This window comes from Callospermophilus lateralis, chromosome 1 (assembly GCF_048772815.1).
Source record: "Callospermophilus lateralis isolate mCalLat2 chromosome 1, mCalLat2.hap1, whole genome shotgun sequence".
Classification (NCBI taxonomy): domain Eukaryota; kingdom Metazoa; phylum Chordata; class Mammalia; order Rodentia; family Sciuridae; genus Callospermophilus; species Callospermophilus lateralis.
The window spans coordinates 166926971-166940670 of NC_135305.1; the positions used below are offsets into that span (position 1 = coordinate 166926971).

Genomic DNA, 13700 nt, shown 5'->3' on the forward strand with positions numbered 1-13700 from the left:
ATGTAATTTTTTCATCATGTAAGAATGGAAGAATGAGAAGTTATAATCCATGAATATATAATTTAATAAAATACATCTTACCATCATGTATGACTAAAAAGAACAGATAAAAAAGACAAATTTTCCCACCAACTGAAAAAATTCAAAAAGTGTCACAGCTACTTAAGTTAATAAAACAAATGACTCTACTTCTCAGCAAAAAAAAAAAAAAAAAAAAAATCTGTTCTAGTCAGTTTTTTTCATTGCTGTGACCAACACATGTAGCAAGAACAATAGAGAGGAGAAAATGTTCACTTGGCACTCATGGTTTCAGAGGTCTCAGTTCATAGAAAGTTGTCTATTGCCATGAGCCCAATATAAGGCAGAACACTAGGGTGGAAGAGTTTGGAGGAGGAAAGCAGTTCAGGACATGGCAATCAGAAAGCAGAGACAGAATTCTGCTAACTAGAGACAGACTACATACCTGAAGGCATTCTCCCAGTCACCTACCTTCTCTTACCATACCCCATCTGTGCATAGATAGTGCTGGTATTCTTTTTTTTTTTAAGTCTTCCAATGGTTTATTAGAAAGAATGTAGACATTTAAAAAAATCCCCACTGTCATGAACATAAATTGATGTTTTCAGCCAGATATAAGCTGAATCCAAAAAAAAAAAAAAAAAGAAATAAAAAAAATCCAATAGCGTATTAAAATTTTTTCACTCAGTTGCAATACTGACAGTGCAAACACCAATCTGGTCTAAATGTACAGATTCTCAAGCAACAATGTACAGCTTTCTTGGCCCTCCATGCTAAGACATGTAAAAGCTTAAGGGCCAAATAATGCCAAATGTATAGGCTTCAAAAACCATCTAAGTTAAGGGCATTCACTAGTTTTAGCTAAGATACATCTAGAACACTGACAAATAATCACTTACATACAATAATATGCAGTAAAATTTTTGAAAAATAAACTTTAGTGTAACAATACTGTAGGGTAATCCAGAGGAAAGGCAGGTTATCAGTTTAAGGTGTCAGCCAATTTGTTTCAGCCACTCTTGAGTCCATATCCTAAAACCTAAAATTTAGTTATCTTTCCCTAAGCTTCTTATCATTCAGTAATTATGTTATGAAGTAAAGGAGACAGGTGAAATGTTCTTACTTATCACAACTGCTGTTATCAATTGCCTAGGACCTCCGCAGCTTCATGGCAGTCTGGGAAATGCTCATGCATAGGAATAGTGCCTTAGCTGACTTAAATTTGCCCCATACAATGGTACATTATCAACCCTTAGTGAAGCCTTTAAAAAGGCGGGGGGGGGGGGGACAGGTTGAAAAATGGGTTAAAGGAGGCAAATACAGCAGCTGCCTTTAGAGCTATAACTCAGGAATTTTCTCAATCATGAAATCTTGTGGAGAAATAATTTTCTTTCTCAAAATCCAGGTGACGACAATATTCCTTACTCCAGATCTGGCATTTTTTCATCATCACTGTCTTGTGAATCATCATCTGCTCCATCTACTTCTGGTAAATCTACATCTCATCACCACCCATGTTGTTCATCATCTCAGAGAAACAATCCGAATTAGACATGTCTTCATCTGAATTCTCTTCCCAATCTTTCCAATTACTGAAGTTCACACTAAGCCAATGAAGATTTGCCCTTTCTTTGGTTAACCTAGGCCATGGTTGGCCAGACTCTCCTTTTCATGAACAACATAAAATTGATCTGTCCATTCTTTTATGCTTGGAATCATTTAGAGCAACACAGTGAAAAAGATCAATTTCATTTAAATGCTTAACATTATCACTTCCTCCAAGACAACTGAAAGTCAGTTTGGATTTTTCAAAATTTACGTTAACATCTTTACTGTCTTCAAAACAAAATTCAATGAAGACCTAGTCCACTTTGCAGAAGCTGGATTGTGAGCAGGGCAGGGGGACAGGTGAACCGGTGGGCTGGCCTCTCTGGTGGTGGCTGCTCTGGTTGGCTCCTCTCTGATGGGGACTCCGGGGTTTTCTCCCCAATCGCAGCTTCTAGTAGCTCTCCATAGGCCACTTTGACAGCAGGCTCGGGCTAGATCCCCTGAATTCACCACTTGGAGAGAGCGGCTCCTCTCTCCTCTCACCAGAGAGAAGAGGAGAGAGTGTAAGAAAAGGGGCCATGAGGACCAAGAAAGACAGTGTGCATGCCTGCCGGCTGGCGCACTGCTATTCTTTATCAGTGAATTAAGCTGTTGACTAGGTGAGACCTCTCAGAATCTACTCATTTTACCTTGAAAATTTTTTAGTTGTCTCACACGGGAGCTTTTTGTGAAAATCAGTTTCAAAAGTATTTTTTGACTAAGATCTTCATCTTTGGAAACTCTCACTTTAAAAAATCGAATGATCTCATTTTACAAATGAGCCCAATGAGACTCAACTATCCCTCCCCCCCAAAAAAAGTCTAGGGTTTCTGTGTCACAACTAAGTTATCCCCTAAAATAACAAATATAATTTATTTTTAAAAATTGCCATTTAATATTTTGTAATTAGATAAAACTAGTCCGTCACAAACTATAAAACTTTGTGTTACTCTCTACACTGAGAAATACACTTATAAACAATTTCAAGAGAATAAAGAGAGTCTAGTTTATTTAAAGGTGGACAATATGCAATATAAAAACATTTAACCACTTTTCCACAAAAGAGAGTAAAAATCTCTCCTAACCTGTTTGATTCATGTTTTAGAAGTAATGTTATGTCAACTAATTAAAAAATGATATATAAAAACTTTACAAAATAGTATTTAAAAAAGAGAAGGATTAGTTTCAAAAATAAAACCCTTATGTAACACTTGTCAAGAAGTCACCTCACCTGAGTTACAACTAATTTCATGTTAGGATAACTATTCAAGTTCATTTAGAATTAAGATCAGGATGTGCTTTTTTGTTGTAAGGATTACTATAATCTTAAGCAAAAATACTATACATAATTAAGTAAAGGCTTGGAATTATAAAAAATAAGTTCCTTGATTTACAGCTATCTGAAAAACTAAATGTTTTTTCTCTTGTTAATTTTATTTTGTATTTTCCTTTTAAACTTTACAACTATTTCCTGTTAATGTCTTACACAATTATAATTTCTAATATAACAACCTAAGTTAAGATAATAAGGCCATCAAGGACAAACAAGATATAACACTGACTTTCAGTATCCATACAGACCCAATTTCATAATTTCATTATTTAGCTTATTACTAAAGACAAAAGTTAAGTCATACAATTGACGGAAGCTTAGCCTTCTTTCACTGCTCTTTTCAGCTTAACAACAACCTTGATTATATCGATAAACACATTTCTAAAGGTGATTTTTGCTCATCTTCCTGGCCAAGGGAAAATACTCACTAAGTAGTTTCTTATTGTTTAAATATATTATACCATGCTGGGATGTTTTCTAAATTTTAAAACTAACAATACTCCAGCTTATGGAGGCTCTTCTTTTCAACAACTTTACAAAAACAAAAAAAGGTAGATAGAACCCCACAAAATCATTTAAATCATGCTCTGTTTTAATTTTTATTTATAAATCATGTTGTCAAAGTTCTCACTCCTTCTCAGCAACACATGACTTCTACTAGAGTAGGCCCATCAGGCTTAGTCTGGTGGAGAAAGTTACAAACATGACAATGGAATAAACCAGTTTCCATAATAATATGGGGCAAAGATCATGCTTGTACTTTTCAGGAAACTGAAACTCATCCTTTCTGGGTACATGAATAATGTTTTTCAAACACATTATACCTGTACATTCAATTGGATTTAAGTATGCTGCATATGGTGGGAATTTACCTACATATTGGTCCCACAATGAACATGCTTGTGGTTTAAAAGTAGCCTTAGGGGAAAAGACATCATATGTGGGATTCAGGGCATTTAAACACACTGGCCCTGGACTTAAGATCATATGTCTGGGCAGTTAATAAAATGGGACTCCCCTCCAGTGTTTCCCATGGAGCACCCACCAATACCTTACTGCCCTAATTGTTCTGAAATAGTACTTGGTACTTTTCCTGAATGGATTGAATGTGCAAATGTCTTTCCAGTACACCATAAAGTTCCTGGTAATAATGGATATATTTTGGATTGGTCTCCCAGAATTGATAAGAAGCAGCTCTGTCAAAATTCCATGACTCCTGGAGGATTTGTTGGTAATGTCCTGACTTTCACTGGTGGTAGCAGGCAAAAAGATTTTTGGCATTTAATAGCTGCCTCAGACTTTATCAATTACAAATGGTCCCGTGCCTGATTTTATTGATAGGAGCTGTAAAGCAACCCCCTGCTATGGTCTGCAGACCTGTGTCCATCCTATTTATGTTTTAATTTTTGGAAAAGGAAAAAAGAAGAAAGATATCATGCAATGTGTAAAAGATGTAATGTGATGAAATGCATCCCTAGGTATAAAATAAGAAAGGAAGAACTTGTATTATACCAACACTCTTTTGTTTTACCTGCAGCTAATATTTCAGATCCATGGTATTCTGATGCTGGAGTTCAACTACTAAAACGGATGCCCAACTCCTAACCCTAACCCTAACCCTAGGTAATTAGACCCTGGTGTTCAGTAGGTTTTATTGTACCTCAGGTAGTTACTTTGATATCTATTTTGGTTTCTATTTTGACATCTGCTACAGCCTTGTCCCAAAACATTCAAAAGGCTCATTTTCTTTATTTCTCAAAATACTTCCAAAGCCTACATATTGGTCCCACAATAAACATGCTTCTGGTTTAAAAGCAGACCTGTGTTCATCCTATTTATCCTATTTACAGTCAGGTAAACATTGATTAGAAGATTGAGACTAAATTAAATGCTTTGGAAGCTACTGTCATAAGAAATGAGCTTGCTGCTCTCAAATTTAAGCAAACATTTTGATGCCATGTCAGCTACAAATTTGTTTGTGTTATACCAGTCAAATATAATGCTTTCCAATGGGATTGGTAAAAGGTTAGAAATCATTTAATTGGCATTTGGCACAGAATAATGATGGTCTATTGCTGTGGAGTTACTCCATAGCATCCAGTATACTCAGGAAAGCAGGAATGATCTCATGGTGCAACCATGTAAAATATGAAAGAGCCTCTTGGGAGGGATGGATATAGATGTAAGAACATATCTGTACTAGATAAGAATTCAGGCTGTAAATAAATAAAAAAAAAAAAAGGTGGCCTGGAGCAGGGGGTGGGGGGACCCAGTAGTTTATCACTAGACAATTAGATTCAGTTCCTCTCTCTCAGATCTTATACTTCCCTCACCCTGAAAATAAACAGATTTATTCATCAACATCAGTTTTTGCATATGTGATTGGCAAATATAAAGAGTGTTCATTATTTGTGAAGGCAGAGTGAAATGTACTTGCTCCTTGGAATACAATTTGGCTATATCTATCAGGTTTAAATACATACACCCTTAACCCAGAATATCAGTTTCACAGAAACATGCTGGTGGACATGGCCTCTCACCTTACTTGGCATTCCCTAAATATCTGAAGTCCAGCCTAGGCCATCCATGCAGAATTCAAAACTATGTCTGGCACATGGACTTCCAACATGGGCAGCCTTCAATTCCTCATTTTTCCTTCATAAGTGATCTCTTTCTTGTTGAAAATGACACTTTATCCCTAAATGGGCAAATAATCTTGCTTCCTGCTTTCTGAAAATAGATGAGGAGAGGTGAATTCTGCATTATTCTCACTCATTCACAAGAATTTGTGGTATCTCAATAAAATACTGAATTTCAAAATTTACAAGCAGAACACACAAGACTTCTGTTACAGTGTGCCATATGTGCAGTGCAGAAATTTTTAAAAATAACATTCTTAAATTTTTATGTAAAAGTAATGACACTACAAAAGGTTAACAAGGCAGAGACAATTGCATAAAACTCATTATAAGTTGCCAATATGAGTCTTCAGTAATTCTCATCAGCATCGACCTGTGTAGCTTCTAATCCAGAAACTGGTGAGGGTGACATGGACTTAAGAAAAACAAATATTTAGAGAGAAAAGAAAGATAGGGTGGGAAACTGAACTCTGATTAAGAACAGTGACACAGCACTGTCACTATGTTTATCATATAGGTTTTATCATAAAAAGGTTCTTTTGTGAGAAAGTTTTTGCTAGCAGACATGTTTGAAGGTCAAAGTGCTGAAGAAGCATTGTGGTTATCTTACTATGCCCAGAATTCTCTTGACTCTAGGAGTCAATGTTTCCATCTCAAGGCTAAAACTGATGTCTTGGGGACCTTTGCCCAGAGAGACCAAGTTGCCTTAGCAAATGGGAAATGTTAGCCCTGTACTTTTACACAGAGGAAATCTCAGCACAAGCATAACACAAACATGAGGTAATCAGACACCCTGATTCACATCTCTGCTCCCCACACTCATCATTTTCCTTTTATTTTCTGCTCTACAATTATCTTTATAGTATTTTGAAGTAAATAAAAGATACTTCATTAAGTATATAAAAATTGCAGTACCTCTATCTCCCTGATGAATTACAAAGAACAATGAAAATATCATAAGCCAAAAAAAGCACAAATAATATTCAAGTGTGACTATTTATATACCTTCCAGATATCTTTTTATCTATGCGATAGTATGACCTGAGCTCTACAATTTCCTTTAATTTTGCATGAGATGACTTAATACTTTAATATTTAACCTAAAGTTCCAAAATTACCATAGATAAATCTGTTTGATCAGTAGAGTGGAAAAGTGTTTTATGTATTCTTGGTTTATGTTTGAATTAAACTGTGTTCTGAGGTATGTGTTTTGTTTATTCACATAGCTCATGGAGAAATAAAAATTGGACTTATTTTATATTTTCCAGTATATATGTGTTTTATTCAATCTAGGAGTCATGGAGCATTTGTGAATCAAAAAATGTTTCACATAAAAATTTAAGGAAAGAGGGAAAAGAGAAGAATATTAAAAAATAAGGTATTTATGTGTTAGGAGGGGGGGAGAAAGTAACAATAAAGCTAAATGACCTTGAATAACCTTTGCAACACCTAATAAGTGAACATAGATTAAATATTTTCACTTTTTTATATATGCTTATAGTTTTACACATTGTTTGGAATCATACTATAGGAGAAAAAAAGAATCTCAGGAAAACAAAACTTTACAAGTGTCTTTTGAATCCTTTTGCAGGTACTCTTGGCAGAGTGGGGCTTAAACTTTTAATTTCTTACTGTTTAATCCCTTCTAGAATTGTCATTTAGAGATGGACTAGAGACTCCTTCTTATTTAATAAGTCTTTTTAGGAGATCTCATTTGATTATAGTCTGTAATTGACCTGCTAAAATAAGCACGTGGGATTTTATTTTCTGTGAGGCTGAGCTGCTCTGCCTTCCCATGCTGGGATGTAAAATTGCCAAAATGGCAATAAGTGCCTGCCCCAAATCCCAGAATAATGAGGTAAAAAACAGAGTCACTACAGCAGTTGGTGCTAATTTGTAAGTGTGCCAACAGTGCTGAAAGAATTTTACTTCATCATTCCCCAAGTCATTTAGTATGGGACACTTGCATCAATGTTCGTGTGTGTATCAAAGAGAAACTGTCACATCAGGTTCTGGACACTATTTTCCTGAATTATGCAAGACAGAAGAAATTTTGACATATTTGTGCCTTCATTTCACAATAGAATGAGCTTTGGTTGTACCAGGTGCCCACATATAGGTGAGGCCTTGCTGCCTAAACATCTATAGATGGGGATGGAAGTGTCATTCCTGTAGGCATGAGTAGTTTTGATGTTTCCCCAGTTAATGAGACATAGCCCCTTAATGTTTTGCTGGTATTGGAGAATCATATTTTATTGTTGGGGGGAAAAATTCTAAGCAGACAATTATGAACTTGGCTGGATGATTTTGTTAGCAATCTCAATGACCTACTTTTGTTGCAGAATTAAAATTGAATCTTTATCACTAGACTGAGGGTGTAGCTCAGTAATAGAGCAGTTGCAAAGCATGTGTTATGCCATGAGTATGAACCCCAGAAACAAAGCAAAACCAAAAATTTTTACATAAAGCAAAGTTTATTTACAGTAAAAAAATACACAATGAAAATCTCTTTGAAATAAGTGACCCCATAATTTGGGCATAATATGTAACTTTATTACATTGAGATAAACATTTTCAGGAAGGAAATATCTACATGTAGAGGTTCGGGTAAGTTAGTTCAGGATCACTAAAAATACATACTTATTTTATTGAGTATTTGGTATGGAGGCTTAATATTGTGGTGGGTGAGATTTATAGCATTGTCCTTATTGACAAAATGAGTGGCTCCATTGGTTCCTCTTTGTCCCCAGGAACTGACACCTAGCCCCTCAGGTTATGCTGGCCATGGGGTTACCTTGTGTTGCTGAATGAACTGGGATCAATCCAGGAAATCATGAACTTAAATGTCTGCTTGTTTACAATTCAGCAATTTATAAAAGTAACAACTGGCATACAACATGTAGCTATGGAAATCAGTCTCCACTTTCTTCCTGGTTGGATATGTTGGCATTACAATGAGGTAGATTTCATTTTCTAGTAACTGGTACATTCTCTTCAAATTATGTGATATAGGCCAGTCACAGTTGTGGGTCACTAATAACATCTCAAATTATGGGATAAAGTTCTCAGGGGAAATCATGTTTTCAGATAGTAAAGGGTTAAGGTCTTTCTTGCATTCTCAGGCTCCCAAGTTGCTAACAATGCAACAAAATAAAACATGAAAGTTTTATCTCAGCACAAGTACACCAATACCATGATGATCAATGTTATAACAAAGATTGTGATGGTGTCTAATATGAAGGAACTTTTATAAACAGTATATGAGGCATGAAAATGCTGGAGAAAGCAGTGACTCACACCCTAGGTGGGAGGAGGTGAGATAGTGTGACATTTCAATTACTATACTCAGAACACTCTGCAATTTAAAACTCATGAACTGTGGTTTCTGGAATTGTCTATAGTTAATTTACAAAAAAAAAAAAAAAAAAAAAAAGTGAAGAGAGAAACAACTTGGGAGTGGAAGTGCTGTCTTATATACAAGAGAACATCCAAAATTAGCTGATATCTCTACAGAATCCATGGACATTGGAAGGCAGTGGAAGGACATGATTAAACTTTTTAAACAAAATCTATCAACCAATAATTTTATACCTGGAAAAATCTGCTTCATATTTCTATGTTGAGAAGTTTAGTGTAAGTTAAAAAAAAAAAAAACTCCTTAAGAAATGCTAATAGAGCCATCAAGCTTAAATAAAACGATTAAACAGAGTATCTTAACCCATATATGGCTAGGCAGGTAAATATACAGTCTAATCTTACAGATAAGTACAAAACAATTCTTATAATGTTGAATGCACAGTAAACGTCCATTTTCTATTGCTATAAGAAAATACCCAAGAGTGCTTACTTTATAATTTTAAAAAGTAACTAAGAATTTTGGAGGCTGAAAGTCCAAAATCAATAGGTGCCATCAGTCTGATGTGACTACAAACTTTCCTACATATTATATCATAGTGTATAGAATCGTGTTGCTAACATGGAAAGGAGAAAAAAAGCATATGGAAAGACATAAAACCAGAGGTCAGAGAGGGGCAAATATATAGTAGGCTACCTATAGCTATTGGTAATGCATTATGCATTCAAAGAAAGCATTCTCAATTTTCTCCTGATCAAATAAAAAATATTTGAGGTGACAGACATGCTAAAAACACTGCTTTCATTGTATAATACAAACATGCATATGTAATTACATACATGTGGACATACTCAATTTGGAAGATCAGATCCAAGAGAAACTTAAAGGCACTACCTTAACATGACATCCAATTTAATTTAGTGATAATATGGAATCAAGAAAAAAAGGTGAAATTGATAGGCATACAAGAGAAGAAAATACACTTACAAATCAGGGAAACATCAACATCTGAAGCCAACTAGCTGGTAACGGTCAAGGTAGATTTTCAGAGCCCTAACTGGGAAATGCCAGCCACATCATCCTCTCGATGGTCATAACTTTAAAATCTTCCCAGTAAGGATACTTAAAAAGTTAGAACTCAGAAAACTATTCTAAAAACCTGTGTAATCTAGTGATCCACTCAAGTACACTTCAAAACATTATCAAAATGTTTCATCAAGGAAGTGCAAAGGTCATGGCAGGCACATGGACTGCAAAAATCTTTCATGTTTTCTTTTCTCTATTTTTATTTTTTCTTGGAAACTATGGTTTTTAAAAAATTTTTAAAATAAGATGTTCATTAACTAAATAGAATGGGATACTTTTGAAACCGATAATGATAAAGATGTTTTTTGCTTTTTCTTCACTCCTGGGAAAATGCCTCTAATAAATCAAGGCAATATACTGCAGATGTTCCTTCAAACTAAACATCTTATTATGGTTTCTGGAAGTTATACTAACTCTCTCTGAAATCACACACTCATCATATTTAGAATACATCTGTTTTGGTTCTTTATTTGTTCTAATTAGTTACACATGGTAGCAGAATCTGTTTCAATTCATTGTACACAAATAGAGCACAAATTTTCATTTCTTTGTTACATGATGTAGAGTCAAACCACATATGCAGTCATACATATACCTAGGGTAATGATGATCATCTCATTCCACCATCGTTCCTGCCTACATACCCCTCCCCATTTCTCCCTCCCTTTTACCCAAAGTTCTCTCATTCTCACCAGCCCACCCTCAATACAGACCAGCATCCACTTATCACAGAGAACATTTGAGATTTGGTTTAATGGGATTGGCTTCTTTAATGCTTGGCTTCTTACATGTAAATTATTTTTTAAAGTTTCCTGTGCAGGATGACAAGGGGTAGAGATTAACAAAAAAAGGTAGAACCATATCCTTTGGAGAGAAGCATAGCTGTGACAATTATGTAGCTGAAAATAATAATCAAGAACCACAACAATTATTTCTGTTTCAAAGATTCTCAATATTTTTTTGCATTACTTTTATTTCTCAATCAATTTAAATTTAATTAATATTCCTGAGGGTTTTATTGACCAAAGGATTAACACATGGAGAAAATATAGGATAAATTTTATTTATTTTACATTTCAAACAAGACTCATACAGACTAGTGGATTATTTGAATAAGAATTTTGTTTTTGTGTTGTAGCATGTGTTCCTGTGCTTGTAAGACCTGAAAGTAACAACAACAATAATAATCCAGACCTATTAGAATTAAATTGTATAGAAGCTTTGTGAGATCATGCCATGCCATGTATATTATACTCTAAAAACATAATAAGCATTACAAATTATAAGTAGAATAAAAAAGATATCTAAATATAAAAAAATCCAGTGAAACAAATTATGTAGAAGTTTCAATTATTCTATGCATATCTATCTCTTGTGTTACAACCATTATTTTACATGTTATTGGTAAGAGTTCCTTCCCGTCTGCCTAAGACCAAACAGGTAGTCTCATATTGGGCTCTCTTTCTAAAGTCAATCCAGTCAATCTTCTGAGTTTATTCTTATAGACTTCATGAAGAATTGCATGCTTTATTCAGTATTTTTGGTTACCAGACATTCCAATTGCCAAAATGGGCTAGTGCAATACAGAGTACATGGATACCAGTGAAAGCATCAGTGACCCTCCTTTCCACAGAATATGAATTGGTGACTCCTAGTTTCTGGGGAATTCATGATCCCTCTTATTAGGATGATGTGTGACTCTCCAGACATGCAGTGGCCTCTATATCCTTCATTTTTCCATAATGACAAGCAGTAGAAATGCATAACAATCTGACTTATACAACTTGTATTCCCCAAATAAGTGAGTTTAAGTTTTCTAGAAAATTGGTGGAGATGTTATGTCACAATTTAATATGTTTTACTGTTATATAGAATCTTTGGTAAAATGGAATGCCAAGACAGTAACATGATTCAATACATGACATGGATTAGCAAGCTAACACTCACTTTTATTTAATAACAAATTCCACAATAACATGGTTAACTAAAAATTTATAAATACCAGGGTATGATGGCAGATGCCTATTACTGCAATGATCAAGGAGGCTTCAGGAAAGATAGTCGAGGTTTCAAGAGCAGCCTCAGCAACTTACCAAGGCCCTAAGGAAATGTGCCTCAAAAAAAAAAAAAAAAAAAAAAAAAAAGGTTAAAAATGATTGGAATAGGTCTTCCTCTGATTTAATAGAGCATAAAAAATAGATTTACTCCAATTTCCAGAAATGAAGACACTTAATCATCTTTAATTTATGATTAATTTATTCTCAATCAGAAATGAAATATCCACAGTACAGTATGAAAACTATGAGGATTTAATTATTTCTACCACATTAGCTAATGCTATATAAATTTTAAACAAAACTTAAATGCAATTTCCCACTTTCTATACTTAAATGCCTTCTCTTACAAATTCGAAAGTCAATCAAAATATAAGGACTTGATAAGACTTTACTTTTAATATTTTTCAAGGTTTTGTATTTGTGGTAAATATTTTGGTGTTATCTATATATAGGCATATATTCTGGGAAAAATGTCTTCGAAATTTAATACACAATGAGGTTTTAGATGAAGAAAGTTTCAATTTGAATATAGGCTTATTTTTTTAATGTTTTTTAGAGTTTCTATGCACTATGAATTCCCTTGTGTTTGGTAAAGTTTTGGAAATGGAGAATAATCTGTTTCATTCTTTCCACTTGTACCAACTCTCACCAGTATGAATTCTCAGGGGCTAAGTAAGATGTGAACAACTGCTGGAGATTTTTCTCTTTATTATTTTTATTTATTTTTAATTAGTAAAGGTAAATTTTCTCTGCTGATTCTTCTGATATGGTATACAGTTGAATCATCCAAAATGTATTTAAACAATATTCTCATTTATAGAGCTTATCTCCCCTACAAATTCTCTGATATTTAATGAGCAATCTTTGAACTTTTGCTACATGTGTAGTGCTTCTCTGCAGTATGAAATTTCAGGAGTTTGATGTTTGAACAACTTCTAAAAGCTTTGCCATGTTCTTTAAATTTTTAGGGCTTTTCTCCAGTATGAATTCTCCAGAGATTAATAAAAACTGAATTTTTTTTTTTTGCATTACACTCCTTATGACACATATATAGCACAATTTTTGTATCTCTATACAAAGTATGTTCTCGCCAATTTATGCCAACATACATGTTCTTTTAACTGGCATTACAATTCTTAATAAAATATATACCAAAATTTTTCATATCTCCATTTGTATAAAAGGTATGTTGACATCCAATTCAAGTCTTAATACATGTACTTTGTATAATGATGACAATTACATTCCACCATCCTTGCTAATCCCTTCGACCGCTCTTCCCTATCTAGAATTAATCTAATCCTCCCTGCTCTCCCTCACTATTGCACTATGAGCTGCCCCCCTTATATCAGAGAAAACATTCAGCATTTGCTTTTTCTGGGGGCAGGGGAACTGGCTGACCTCACTAACATTACCTTCTCCAACGCGATCCATTTACCTGAAAATGCCATGATTTTTTTAATGCTGAGTAATATTCCATTGTGTATCAATGCCACATCTTTTTATCCATTCATCCACTGAAGGACATCTAGGTTGACTCCACAGTTTAGCTACTGTGAATTGTGCTGCTATAAACATTGAAGTGGCTGTGTCCCTTTAGTATGCTATTTTTAACTCCTTTGGGT

The 13700-nt window shown here is 34.5% G+C and overlaps 1 protein-coding gene and 1 pseudogene across 1 annotated transcript in view; both read right to left on the reverse strand.

Moving 5' to 3' along the window:
• Positions 1 to 13700, reverse strand: part of LOC143408547 (uncharacterized) — a 123562-nt gene that overhangs the window by 36330 nt on the left and 73532 nt on the right. The gene's annotated exons all lie outside the window — the stretch shown is intronic.
• On the reverse strand, positions 1312 to 2857 carry LOC143412051 (prostaglandin E synthase 3 pseudogene; annotated as a pseudogene).